The sequence below is a fragment of the Puntigrus tetrazona genome, unplaced genomic scaffold (assembly GCF_018831695.1).
Source record: "Puntigrus tetrazona isolate hp1 unplaced genomic scaffold, ASM1883169v1 S000000995, whole genome shotgun sequence".
NCBI lineage: Eukaryota > Metazoa > Chordata > Actinopteri > Cypriniformes > Cyprinidae > Puntigrus > Puntigrus tetrazona.
Genome location: NW_025048590.1, coordinates 75,973 through 88,643, shown reverse-complemented (window position 1 = coordinate 88,643; position 12,671 = coordinate 75,973). Strand labels below are relative to the sequence as shown.

General features: G+C 39.0%; 10 non-coding genes and 5 pseudogenes across 10 annotated transcripts; all 15 read right to left on the bottom strand.

Moving 5' to 3' along the window:
• Nucleotides 1-218: 218 nt before the first annotated feature.
• LOC122339568 lies at nt 219-336 on the bottom strand (annotated as a pseudogene).
• A 271-nt stretch (nt 337-607) lies between these two features.
• On the bottom strand, nt 608-726 carry LOC122339637. Its single transcript, XR_006250028.1, has one exon. It is a non-coding gene; the product is annotated as a 5S ribosomal RNA (ribosomal RNA).
• Nucleotides 727-997: 271 nt separating this feature from the next.
• Nucleotides 998-1,116, bottom strand: LOC122339636. Its single transcript, XR_006250027.1, has one exon. It is a non-coding gene; the product is annotated as a 5S ribosomal RNA (ribosomal RNA).
• A 273-nt stretch (nt 1,117-1,389) lies between these two features.
• LOC122339539 lies at nt 1,390-1,510 on the bottom strand (annotated as a pseudogene).
• Nucleotides 1,511-1,784: 274 nt separating this feature from the next.
• On the bottom strand, nt 1,785-1,903 carry LOC122339635. Its single transcript, XR_006250026.1, has one exon. It is a non-coding gene; the product is annotated as a 5S ribosomal RNA (ribosomal RNA).
• Nucleotides 1,904-2,177: 274 nt separating this feature from the next.
• LOC122339633 lies at nt 2,178-2,296 on the bottom strand. The gene has a single exon (XR_006250024.1). It is a non-coding gene; the product is annotated as a 5S ribosomal RNA (ribosomal RNA).
• Nucleotides 2,297-2,570: 274 nt separating this feature from the next.
• LOC122339632 lies at nt 2,571-2,689 on the bottom strand. The gene has a single exon (XR_006250023.1). It is a non-coding gene; the product is annotated as a 5S ribosomal RNA (ribosomal RNA).
• Nucleotides 2,690-2,964: 275 nt separating this feature from the next.
• LOC122339631 lies at nt 2,965-3,083 on the bottom strand. The gene has a single exon (XR_006250022.1). It is a non-coding gene; the product is annotated as a 5S ribosomal RNA (ribosomal RNA).
• Nucleotides 3,084-3,356: 273 nt separating this feature from the next.
• On the bottom strand, nt 3,357-3,473 carry LOC122339583 (annotated as a pseudogene).
• A 271-nt stretch (nt 3,474-3,744) lies between these two features.
• Nucleotides 3,745-3,863, bottom strand: LOC122339630. Its single transcript, XR_006250021.1, has one exon. It is a non-coding gene; the product is annotated as a 5S ribosomal RNA (ribosomal RNA).
• Nucleotides 3,864-4,138: 275 nt separating this feature from the next.
• On the bottom strand, nt 4,139-4,257 carry LOC122339629. The gene has a single exon (XR_006250020.1). It is a non-coding gene; the product is annotated as a 5S ribosomal RNA (ribosomal RNA).
• A 274-nt stretch (nt 4,258-4,531) lies between these two features.
• On the bottom strand, nt 4,532-4,650 carry LOC122339575 (annotated as a pseudogene).
• Nucleotides 4,651-4,925: 275 nt separating this feature from the next.
• On the bottom strand, nt 4,926-5,044 carry LOC122339628. Its single transcript, XR_006250019.1, has one exon. It is a non-coding gene; the product is annotated as a 5S ribosomal RNA (ribosomal RNA).
• A 274-nt stretch (nt 5,045-5,318) lies between these two features.
• Nucleotides 5,319-5,437, bottom strand: LOC122339627. The gene has a single exon (XR_006250018.1). It is a non-coding gene; the product is annotated as a 5S ribosomal RNA (ribosomal RNA).
• A 270-nt stretch (nt 5,438-5,707) lies between these two features.
• On the bottom strand, nt 5,708-5,826 carry LOC122339650 (annotated as a pseudogene).
• Nucleotides 5,827-12,671: the final 6,845 nt, after the last annotated feature.

The following is a 12,671-nucleotide window of genomic DNA, read 5'->3' as shown; positions in this document are numbered from 1 at the left end:
GCAAAAGCCCCTTATTTTAAGGTGAGGCACTACCATTATACTAGATAAGTAATGAATGAAATACAAAAATACTTCAAAAATGAGCTACATTAAAGCTGTTTAAAGAACAGCTACTTTAAAGGCAATTGAATTAAATAAGCAGTAAGGGAAAGCAAAGAGCTGGTCAAACTTTGGCCACACTAAGGGCCAGTGTATTAGATAAGTAGTGAAAAACTCAAAACTTACAGCACCTGGTATTCCTAGGCAGTCTCCCATCCAAGTACTAACTAGGCCCAACTCTGCTTAGCTTCTGAGATCAGACGAGATCAGGCGTGAACAGGTGGGATGGCCGTAAGCAAAGCTGCTGCAAAAGCCCCCTATTTTAAGGTGAGGCACACTAAGTGCCATTATACTAGATAAGTAATGAATGAAATACAAAAAATACTTCAAAATGAGCTACATTAAAGATAAGAGCATTAGTTAAGTAGTTAAAAACAGTCAAACTCTGTTTAAAGAACAGCTACTTTAAAGGCAATTGAATTAAATAAGCAGTAAGGGAAAGCAAAGAGCTGGTCAAACTTTGGCCACACTAAGGGCCAGTGTATTAGATAAGTAGTGAAAAACTCAAAACTTACAGCACCTGGTATTCCTAGGCAGTCTCCCATCCAAGTACTAACTAGGCCCAACTCTGCTTAGCTTCTGAGATCAGACGAGATCAGGCGTGAACAGGGTGGTATGGCCGTAAGCGAAAGCTGCTGCAAAAAGCCCCTATTTTAAGGTGAGGCACACTATGCCATTATACTAGATAAGTAATGAATGAAATACAAAAAATACTTCAAAATGAGCTACATTAAAGATAAGAGCATTAGTTAAGTAGTTAAAAACAGTCAAACTCTGTTTAAAGAACAGCTACTTTAAAGGCAATTGAATTAAATAAGCAGTAAGGGAAAGCAAAGAGCTGGTCAAACTTTGGCCACACTAAGGGCCAGTGTATTAGATAAGTAGTGAAAAACTCAAAAACTTACAGCACCTGGTATTCCTAGGCAGTCTCCCATCCAAGTACTAACTAGGCCCAACTCTGCTTAGCTTCTGAGATCAGACGAGATCAGGCGTGAACAGGGTGGTATGGCCGTAAGCGAAAGCTGCTGCAAAAAGCCCCTATTTTAAGGTGAGGCACACTAAGTGCCATTATACTAGATAAGTAATGAATGAAATACAAAAAAATACTTCAAAATGAGCTACATTAAAGATAAGAGCATTAGTTAAGTAGTTAAAAACAGTCAAACTCTGTTTAAAGAACAGCTACTTTAAAGGCAATTGAATTAAATAAGCAGTAAGGGAAAGCAAAGAGCTGGTCAAACTTTGGCCACACTAAGGGCCAGTGTATTAGATAAGTAGTGAAAAACTCAAAACTTACAGCACCTGGTATTCCTAGGCAGTCTCCCATCCAAGTACTAACTAGGCCCAACTCTGCTTAGCTTCTGAGATCAGACGAGATCAGGGTGGTGAACAGGGTGGTATGGCCGTAAGCTTAAAGCTGCTGCAAAAAGCCCCTATTTTAAGGTGAGGCACACTAAGTGCCATTATACTAGATAAGTAATGAATGAAATACAAAAAAATACTTCAAAATGAGCTACATTAAAGATAAGAGCATTAGTTAAGTAGTTAAAAACAGTCAAACTCTGTTTAAAGAACAGCTACTTTAAAGGCAATTGAATTAAATAAGCAGTAAGGGAAAGCAAAGAGCTGGTCAAACTTTGGCCACACTAAGGGCCAGTGTATTAGATAAGTAGTGAAAAACTCAAAACTTACAGCACCTGGTATTCCTAGGCAGTCTCCCATCCAAGTACTAACTAGGCCCAACTCTGCTTAGCTTCTGAGATCAGACGAGATCAGGCGTGAACAGGGTGGTATGGCCGTAAGCTAAAGCTGCTGCAAAAAGCCCCTATTTTAAGGTGAGGCACACTAAGTGCCATTATACTAGATAAGTAATGAATGAAATACAAAAAAATACTTCAAAATGAGCTACATTAAAGATAAGAGCATTAGTTAAGTAGTTAAAAACAGTCAAACTCTGTTTAAAGAACAGCTACTTTAAAGGCAATTGAATTAAATAAGCAGTAAGGGAAAGCAAAGAGCTGGTCAAACTTTGGCCACACTAAGGGCCAGTGTATTAGATAAGTAGTGAAAAACTCAAAAACTTACAGCACCTGGTATTCCTAGGCAGTCTCCCATCCAAGTACTAACTAGGCCCAACTCTGCTTAGCTTCTGAGATCAGACGAGATCAGGCGTGAACAGGGTGGTATGGCCGTAAGCTAAAGCTGCTGCAAAAAGCCCCCTATTTTAAGGTGAGGCACACTAAGTGCCATTATACTAGATAAGTAATGAATGAAATACAAAAAATACTTCAAAATGAGCTACATTAAAGATAAGAGCATTAGTTAAGTAGTTAAAAACAGTCAAACTCTGTTTAAAGAACAGCTACTTTAAAGGCAATTGAATTAAATAAGCAGTAAGGGAAAGCAAAGAGCTGGTCAAACTTTGGCCACACTAAGGGCCAGTGTATTAGATAAGTAGTGAAAAACTCAAAAACTTACAGCACCTGGTATTCCTAGGCAGTCTCCCATCCAAGTACTAACTAGGCCCAACTCTGCTTAGCTTCTGAGATCAGACGAGATCAGGCGTGAACAGGGTGGTATGGCCGTAAGCTTTAAAGCTGCTGCAAAAGCCCTTATTTTAAGGTGAGGCACACTAAGTGCCATTATACTAGATAAGTAATGAATGAAATACAAAAAAATACTTCAAAATGAGCTACATTAAAGATAAGAGCATTAGTTAAGTAGTTAAAAACAGTCAAACTCTGTTTAAAGAACAGCTACTTTAAAGGCAATTGAATTAAATAAGCAGTAAGGGAAAGCAAAGAGCTGGTCAAACTTTGGCCACACTAAGGGCCAGTGTATTAGATAAGTAGTGAAAAACTCAAAAACTTACAGCACCTGGTATTCCTAGGCAGTCTCCCATCCAAGTACTAACTAGGCCCAACTCTGCTTAGCTTCTGAGATCAGACGAGATCAGGCGTGAACAGGGTGGTATGGCCGTAAGCTTAAAGCTGCTGCAAAAAGCCCCCTATTTTAAGGTGAGGCACACTAAGTGCCATTATACTAGATAAGTAATGAATGAAATACAAAAAATACTTCAAAATGAGCTACATTAAAGATAAGAGCATTAGTTAAGTAGTTAAAACAGTCAAACTCTGTTTAAAGAACAGCTACTTTAAAGGCAATTGAATTAAATAAGCAGTAAGGGAAAGCAAAGAGCTGGTCAAACTTTGGCCACACTAAGGGCCAGTGTATTAGATAAGTAGTGAAAAACTCAAAACTTACAGCACCTGGTATTCCTAGGCAGTCTCCCATCCAAGTACTAACTAGGCCCAACTCTGCTTAGCTTCTGAGATCAGACGAGATCAGGCGAACAGGGTGGTATGGCCGTAGCTAAAGCTGCTGCAAAAAGCCCCCTATTTTAAGGTGAGGCACACTAAGTGCCATTATACTAGATAAGTAATGAATGAAATACAAAAAATACTTCAAAATGAGCTACATTAAAGATAAGAGCATTAGTTAAGTAGTTAAAAACAGTCAAACTCTGTTTAAAGAACAGCTACTTTAAAGGCAATTGAATTAAATAAGCAGTAAGGGAAAGCAAAGAGCTGGTCAAACTTTTTGGCCACTAAGGGCCAGTGTATTAGATAAGTAGTGAAAACTCAAAACTTACAGCACCTGGTATTCCTAGGCAGTCTCCCATCCAAGTACTAACTAGGCCCAACTCTGCTTAGCTTCTGAGATCAGACGAGATCAGGCGTGAACAGGGTGGTATGGCCGTAAGCTAAAAGCTGCTGCAAAAAGCCCCCTATTTTAAGGTGAGGCACACTAAGTGCCATTATACTAGATAAGTAATGAATGAAATACAAAAAATACTTCAAAATGAGCTACATTAAAGATAAGAGCATTAGTTAAGTAGTTAAAAACAGTCAAACTCTGTTTAAAGAACAGCTACTTTAAAGGCAATTGAATTAAATAAGCAGTAAGGGAAAGCAAAGAGCTGGTCAAACTTTGGCCACACTAAGGGCCAGTGTATTAGATAAGTAGTGAAAAACTCAAAAACTTACAGCACCTGGTATTCCTAGGCAGTCTCCCATCCAAGTACTAACTAGGCCCAACTCTGCTTAGCTTCTGAGATCAGACGAGATCAGGCGTGAACAGGGTGGTATGGCCGTAAGCTAAAGCTGCTGCAAAAGCCCCCTATTTTAAGGTGAGGCACACTAAGTGCCATTATACTAGATAAGTAATGAATGAAATACAAAAAAATACTTCAAAATGAGCTACATTAAAGATAAGAGCATTAGTTAAGTAGTTAAAAACAGTCAAACTCTGTTTAAAGAACAGCTACTTTAAAGGCAATTGAATTAAATAAGCAGTAAGGGAAAGCAAAGAGCTGGTCAAACTTTGGCCACACTAAGGGCCAGTGTATTAGATAAGTAGTGAAAAACTCAAAAACTTACAGCACCTGGTATTCCTAGGCAGTCTCCCATCCAAGTACTAACTAGGCCCAACTCTGCTTAGCTTCTGAGATCAGACGAGATCAGGCGTGAACAGGGTGGGATGGCCGTCCGAAGTTAAAGCTGCTGCAAAAAGCCCCTATTTTAAGGTGAGGCACACTAAGTGCCATTATACTAGATAAGTAATGAATGAAATACAAAAAATACTTCAAAATGAGCTACATTAAAGATAAGAGCATTAGTTAAGTAGTTAAAAACAGTCAAACTCTGTTTAAAGAACAGCTACTTTAAAGGCAATTGAATTAAATAAGCAGTAAGGGAAAGCAAAGAGCTGGTCAAACTTTGGCCACACTAAGGGCCAGTGTATTAGATAAGTAGTGAAAAACTCAAAACTTACAGCACCTGGTATTCCTAGGCAGTCTCCCATCCAAGTACTAACTAGGCCCAACTCTGCTTAGCTTCTGAGATCAGACGAGATCAGGCGTGAACAGGGTGGTATGGCCGTAAGCTAAAGCTGCTGCAAAAAGCCCCTATTTTAAGGTGAGGCACACTAAGTGCCATTATACTAGATAAGTAATGAATGAAATACAAAAAAATACTTCAAAATGAGCTACATTAAAGATAAGAGCATTAGTTAAGTAGTTAAAAACAGTCAAACTCTGTTTAAAGAACAGCTACTTTAAAGGCAATTGAATTAAATAAGCAGTAAGGGAAAGCAAAGAGCTGGTCAAACTTTGGCCACACTAAGGGCCAGTGTATTAGATAAGTAGTGAAAAACTCAAAAACTTACAGCACCTGGTATTCCTAGGCAGTCTCCCATCCAAGTACTAACTAGGCCCAACTCTGCTTAGCTTCTGAGATCAGACGAGATCAGGCGTGAACAGGGTGGTATGGCCGTAAGCTAAAGCTGCTGCAAAAGCCCCTATTTTAAGGTGAGGCACACTAAGTGCCATTATACTAGATAAGTAATGAATGAAATACAAAAAAATACTTCAAAATGAGCTACATTAAAGATAAGAGCATTAGTTAAGTAGTTAAAAACAGTCAAACTCTGTTTAAAGAACAGCTACTTTAAAGGCAATTGAATTAAATAAGCAGTAAGGAAAGCAAAGAGCTGGTCAAACTTGGCCACACTAAGGGCCAGTGTATTAGATAAGTAGTGAAAAACTCAAAACTTACAGCACCTGGTATTCCTAGGCAGTCTCCCATCCAAGTACTAACTAGGCCCAACTCTGCTTAGCTTCTGAGATCAGACGAGATCAGGCGTGAACAGGGTGGGATGGCCGTAAGCTAAAGCTGCTGCAAAAAGCCCCTATTTTAAGGTGAGGCACACTAAGCCATTATACTAGATAAGTAATGAATGAAATACAAAAAAATACTTCAAAATGAGCTACATTAAAGATAAGAGCATTAGTTACAGTTAAAAACAGTCAACTCTGTTTAAAGAACAGCTACTTTAAAGGCAATTGAATTAAAATAAGCAGTAAGTGGAAAGCAAAGAGCTGGTCAAACTTTTGCCACACTAAGGGCCAGTGTGTATTAGATAAGCAGTGAAAAATCCCCAAAACTTACAGTACCTTGTATTCCTAGGCAGTCTCTCATCTTAAGTACTAACTAAGCTCAACTCTGCTTAGCTTCTGAGATCAGATGTCTTCTCAGGCGTGAAACAGGGTGGAAAAGTGGCCATAAGTTTAATAGCTGCTGCAAAAGCCCCCTATTTTAAGGTGAGGTACACTAAGTGCCATTATAATAGAGATAAGTAGCCGAATGAAATACAAAAAATACTTCCAAAAATGAGCTCCATTAAAGATAAGAGCATTAGTTAAGCAGTTAAAAACAGTCAAACTCTGTTTAAAGAAAAGCTACTTTAAAGGCAATTAAATTAAATAAGCAGTAAGGGAAAAGCAAAGAGTTTGGTCTAACTTTTGGCCACACTATGGGGGCCAGTATTAGATAGGCAGTGAAAAACTCTAAAACTTACAGCACCTGGTATTCTCAGGCAGTCTCTCATCCAAGTACCAACTAGGGCCCAATCCTGCTTAGCTTCTGTGATCAGACGAAGATCAGGCGTGAACAGGGTGGGATGGTCATAAGCTTAAAGCTGCCGCAAAAACTCTCCTATTTTTAATGTGTGAGCACACTCAGTGCCATTGTTTCAGATAAGTAATGAATGAAATACAAAAATAAATACACAAAAATGAGCTCCATTGAAGATAAGAGCATTAGTTAAGAAGTTAAAAACAGTCAAATCCTGTTAAAAGAACAGCCACTTTAAAGGCAATTGAATTAAATAAGGGTATGGAAAGCAAAGGAGTTGAAGTCAAACTTTGGCCACACTAAGCGGGCCACAGTGGCTAGATAAGTAGTGAAAAACTCAAAATCCATACAGCACCTGGTATCTCCCAGGCAGTCTCCCATCCAAGTACTAAACATAGGCCCAACTCTGCTTAGCTTCTGAGAGATCAGATTGAGTGACCAGGCGTGAACAGGTGGATGGTCAGAAGTTTGAAAGCTGCTGCAAAAAAGCCCCCTATTTTAAGGTGTGAGGTACACTAAGTTCCATTATACTAGATAAGTAATGAATGAAATACAAAAAATACTTCAAAATGAGTCACACATTAAAGATAAGAGCATTAGTTAAGTAGTTAAAAACAGTCAAACTCTGTTTAAAAGAACAGCTATTTTAAAGGCAATTGAATTAAATAAGCAGTAAGGGAAAGCAAAGAGCTGGTCAAACCCTCTTGGCCACTCAAGGGCCATATGTATTAGATAAGTAGTGAAAAACTCCAAAATTTACAGCACCTGGTACTCCTAGGCAAAGTTCCACTTTCATCCAAGTAATTAACTAAGCCTAACTCTGTTTAGCTTCTTGAGATCAGACGAAAGATCAGGCGCGGGAACAGGGTGGGATGGCCGTGTAGCAAAAGCCGCGCTGAAAAAGCCCCTATTTTAAGGTGAGGCAATACACCCAGTGCCATTATACTCAGATAAGGTAATGAATGAAATACAAAAAATATTTCCAAAAAATGAGCTCCATTAAAGATAAGAGCACTAGTTGGAGAAGTTAAAAACAGTCAAACTCTGTTTAAAGAACAGCCACTTTAAAGGCAATTGACTTCAAATACAGTAAGGGAAAGCAAAGAGCTGGTCGTAAACTTTGGCCACATTCAAGGCCATGCGGTATTAGATAAGTAGTGAAAAACTCAAAAAACTTAGCAAAGACCTGGCATTCCTAGGCAGTTCCCCATCCTCAAGCACCACCTAGGGCTCAACTCTGCTTAGCTTCTGGAGATCAGACGAGCATCAGGGCGTGAACAGGGTGGGATGGTCACGTAAGCTAAAGCTGCTGCAAAAAGCCCCTATTTAAGGTGTGAGAGGCACATCAAGTGCCATTATACCAGATAAGTAAAGGAATGAAATACAAAAATACTTCAAAAATGAGCTACATTAAAGATAAGAGCATTAGTTAAGTAGTTAAAAACACAGTCAAACTCTGTTAAAAGAACAGCTACTTTAAAGGCAATTGAATTAAATACAGTAAGGTTAAGTAAAGAGCTGGTCAAACTTTTGGCACACTAAGGGCCACAGTGTGGCTAGATATGGGCAGTGAAAACCCAAAAACTAACGAGCACCTGGTATTCCTAGGCAGTCTCCCATCCAAGTACCCAACTAGGCTCCAACTCTCATGAAGCTTCTGAGATCAGACGTGATCAGCGTGGAACAGGTGGATGGCCGTAAGCTGAAAAGCTGCCGCAAAGCCCCTCTATTTTAAGGTGAGGTACTGACCTAAGTGCTAATATACTAGATAAGCAATGAATGAAATACAAAAAATACTTCAAAATGAGCTAAGCATTAAAAGATAAGAGCATTGGTTAAGAAGTTAAAACAGTCAAACTCTGTTTAAAGAACAGCTACTTTTAAAAAGGCAAATTGGAATTCAAATAAGCAGTAAGTGAAAGCAAAAGAGCTGGTCAAACTTTTGGCTGGCACTAAGGGCCAGTGTATTAGATAAGTAGTGAAAAACTCAAAAACTTACAGCACTCTGGTATTCCTAGGCAGTCTCCCATCCAAGTACTAACTAAGCTCAATCCTGCTTAGCTTCTGAGATCAGGACGCAGGATCAGGCGTGGAACAGGGTGGTATGGCTGCAGTTGCCAAGCTACTGCAAAAAGCCCCCTCATTTTAAGGTGAGTAACACTAAGCGCCATTATACTATATAAGTAATGAATGAAATACATAAAAAATACTCTCCAAAATGAGCTACTTTAAAGATAAGAGCATTTTTAGTTGGTTAGTTAAAAACAATAAACTCTGAAGTTTAAAGAACAGCCACTCTTTAAAGGCAACTAAATTAAATAAGCAGTAAGGAAAGCAAAGAGCTGGTCAAATCCCTGGCCACAATTAAGGGCCAGTGTATTAGATAAGTAGTGAAAAACCTCAAAAACTTACAGCACCTGGCAGTATTCCCAGGCAGTCTCCCCATCCAAGTACTAATCTATACCCAACTCTGCTTGGCTTCTGAGATCAGACGCAGATCAGGCGTGAACAGGGTGGTATGGTCAGTAAGTTAAAGCTGTCGCAAAAATCCCTGATTTTAGGTGTGAGGCACACTAAGTGCCATTATACCAGATAAGTGAATGAATGAAATACAAAAAAATACTTCAAAAATGAGGTATATTAAAGATAAGAGCACATTAGTTAAGTAGTTAAAAACAGTCAAACTCTGTTAAAAGAACAACAGCTACTTGAAAGGCAATTGAATTCAAATAAGCAGTAAGGGAAAGCAAAGAGTTGGTCAAACTTTGGGCCACACCAAGGGCCAGTGCATTAGATAAGTAGTGGAAAACTCAAAAACTCATAGCACCTGGCAGGTATTCCCTAGGCAGTCTCCCCATCCCAAGCACTAAATAGGCCTTAACTCTGCTTAGCTTTTGAGATCAGACGAGATCAGGCGTGAACAGGTGGGATGGCTGTAAGCGAAAAGCTGCCGCAAAAAGCCCCCTATTTTAAGGTGAGGGCACACTAAGTTCCACACATACTAGATAAGGAATGAATGAAATACAAAAATACTTCAAAAATGAGCTACATTAAAGATAAGAGCATTAGTTAAGTATGTTAAAAACAAATAAACTCTGTTTAAAGAACAGCTAGTCTTAAAGGCAAATTGAACTAAATAAGCAGTAAGGGAAAGCAAAGAGCTGAATAAATCCTTGGGCCACACTCATGGGCCAGTGTAATAGATAAGCAGTGAAAAATTCAAAAACTTACAGCACCTGGTATTCCTAGGCAGTCTCTCTATCCAAGTACTAACTAAGCCTTAACTCTGCTTAGCTTCTGGGAGATCAGACGAGATCAGGGCGGAACAGGGGGTGGTATGGTCGCAGTTTTAAAGCTGCTGCAAAAGCCCCTATTTTAAGGCAAGGTGAGGTACACTAAGTGCCATTATACTCAGATAAGTAATGAATGAAATACAAAAAAAAAAAAATACTTCAAAATGAGCTACATTAAAGATAAGAGAATTAGTTGCAGAAGTGTTAAAAACAGGTCAAACTCTAGTTTAAAGAACAGCTACTTTAGCGGCAAATTGAATTAAATAAGCAGTAAGGGAGAAAGCAAAAGAGCTGGTCAAACTTCTACAACACTAAGGGCTACAGTGTATTAGATAAGAAGGGAAAAACTCAAAAACTTACAGCACCTGGTATTCCTAGGCAGTCTCCCATCCAAGTACTAACTAGCTCCAACTCCTTGTTAGCTTCTGAGATCAGATTTGTGACCAGGCGTGAACAGGGTGGGATGGCTGCAAGCAAAAGCTGCCGCAAAAAAGCCCCCATTTTAAGGTGAGGTAACACCAAGTGCCATTATAATAGATAAGTAATGAATGAAATACAAAAAAATACTTCAAAATGAGCTACATTAAAGATAAGAGAATTAGTTAAGTAGTTAAGAAACAGTCAAATCCCCTGTTTAAAGAAAAGTTACTTTAAAGGCAATTGAATTAAATAAGCAGTAAGGGGGAAAGTAAAGAGCTGGTCAACCCTTGGCCACACTAAGGGCCAGTGTGCATAGATAAGTAGTGAAAAACTCTAAAAACTTACAGCACCTGGTATATTCCTAGGCAGTCTCCCATCCAAGTACTAACTAGGCTCAACTCTGTTTAGCTTCTGAGATCAGACGAAAGATCAGGGCGTGAACAGTGGTGGTAAGCAACAGCAGTTTAAAAGCTGCCGCAAAAAGCTCCTTATTTTAAGGTGAGGCACACTAAGTGCCATTATACTAGATAAGTAATGAATGAAATACAAAAATATATCAAAATGAGCTCCATTAAAGATAAGAGCATTAGTTAAGTAGTTAAAAACAGTCAAACTCTGTTAAAAGAATAGCTACTTTAAAGGCAAATTGAATTAAATAAGCAGCAAGTGGAAAGCAAAGAGCTGGTCAAATCTTTGGCTACACTAAGGTACAAAGTGTATTAGATAAGTAGTGAAAAACTCAAAAAACTTTACAGCACCTGGTATTCCTAGGCAGTCTCCCATCCAAGTGAATACCAATCCAGGCCTAACTCTTTTCTAGCTTCTCTGAGATCAGACGAGATCAGGCGGAACAGGGTGGGATGGCCGTGAAGCTAAAGCTACTGCAAAAAGCTCCCTATTTTAAGGCAGAGGCACACTTCCTAAGTGCTAATATACTTAGATAAGCAATGAATGAAATACAAAAATACTTCAAAATGAGCTGCTATTACAAAGATAAGAGCATTAGTTAAGAAGTTAAAAACAGTCAAACTCTGTTTGTAAAGAACAGCTACTTTAAAGGCAAATTGAATTAAATAAGCAGTAAGGGAAAGCAAAGAGTTGACTGGAACTTTTGGGCCACACCAGTGGCCAGTGTATTAGATAAGTAGTGAAAAACTCAAAACTTACAGCACCTGGTATTCCTAGGCAGTCTCCCATCCAAGTCAATTAACTAAGCCTTAACTCTGCTAGGCTTCTGAGATCAGACGATGATCTGTGGGCGCGAACAACAGGGTGGGATGGTCAGTTTACAGCTGGTTCTAAAAGCTCCCCTATTTTGCTGGGTGAGGTACACTCAAGCGCCATTATACTAGATAAGCAATGAATGAAATGACAAAAAATACTTCAAAATGAGCTACATTAAAGATAAGAGCATTAGGTTAAGTAGTTAAAACAGTCAAACTCTGTTTAGAAGAACAGCTACTTTAAAGGCAAATTGAATTAAATAAGCAGGAAGGGAAAGCAAAAGAGCTGGTCAAACTTTTGGCCACACTAAGGGCCAGTGTAATAGATAAGTGCAGTGAAAAACCCAAAAAAACTTACAGCACCTGGTATTCCTAGGCAGTCTCTCATCTGGAAGTACTAATCCAAGCCCAACTCTGCTTTAGCTTCTGAGAGACTGCATCGAGATCAGGCGTGAACAGGGTGGTATGGTCAGAAGCTTAAAGCTGCCTTCTGAAAAAGCCTCTATTTTAAGGTGAGGCACACACTAAGTGCCATTATACTAGATAAGTAAATGAATGAAATACAGCAAATATTTCCAAAATGAGCTACTTTAAAGATAAGAGCATTAGTTAAGTAGTTAAAAACAGTCAAATCCTCTGAGCTTAAAGAACAGCCACTTTAAAGCGCAAATTGAACTAAATAAGCAGTAAGTGAAAGCAAAGAGTTGGTCAAACTTTGGCCACACTAAGGGCCAGTGTATTAGATAAGAAAGTAGAAAAACTCAAAAACTTACAGCACCTGGTATTCTGCTAGGCAGTCTCCCATCCAAGTACTAACTAGGCCTAACTCTGCTTAGCTTCTGAGATCAGACGCAGATCAGGCGTGAACAGGGTGGGATGGCCAGAAGCAAAAGCTGCTGCAAAAAAGCCTCTCTATAAGGGTGAGGCACACCAAGTGCCATTATACTAGATAAGCAATGAATGAAATACAAAAAAATACTTCAAATGAGCTACATTAAAGATAAGAGCATTAGTTAAGTAGTTAAAAACAGTCAAACTTCCTTGGTTAAAAGAATGCCACTTTAAAGGCAATTGAATTGGGCCAGCAGTATGGGAAAAGCAAAGAGCTGGTCAAACTCTTGGCCAAGCACTAAGGGCCAGTGAATCAGATAAGTAGTGAAAAA